This window comes from Penaeus monodon, chromosome 15 (assembly GCF_015228065.2).
Source record: "Penaeus monodon isolate SGIC_2016 chromosome 15, NSTDA_Pmon_1, whole genome shotgun sequence".
NCBI lineage: Eukaryota > Metazoa > Arthropoda > Malacostraca > Decapoda > Penaeidae > Penaeus > Penaeus monodon.
Window position 1 is genome coordinate 15,972,994 of NC_051400.1, and position 334 is coordinate 15,973,327.

The following is a 334-nucleotide window of genomic DNA, read 5'->3' on the forward strand; positions in this document are numbered from 1 at the left end:
ATTCATCTGTCGCTAATCTGTCCAAACGACTCGCTCTCCTCCCTACCCAGAGCTGAAATGGGCGTGCAAGAAGTACACCCACAAACACACAAACACTTTTAACATGGAATTTTTATCATTAAGGGGCTTACTACATAAGGCTATTCACAAAAGATATATACATATAGTGTTTACGGCAACATTAATGTTTTAGACTTTCTAAATTTTATGACAAGATTTGTCAGAATTGAATTAGGGTTCAAGGTAAACAATGCTCGCATGTACAAATTATTTCGTTATGTACATAGTTGAAAACCGCCAGTTTGGTTCTGGATGTAACATCATCGTATTTTCT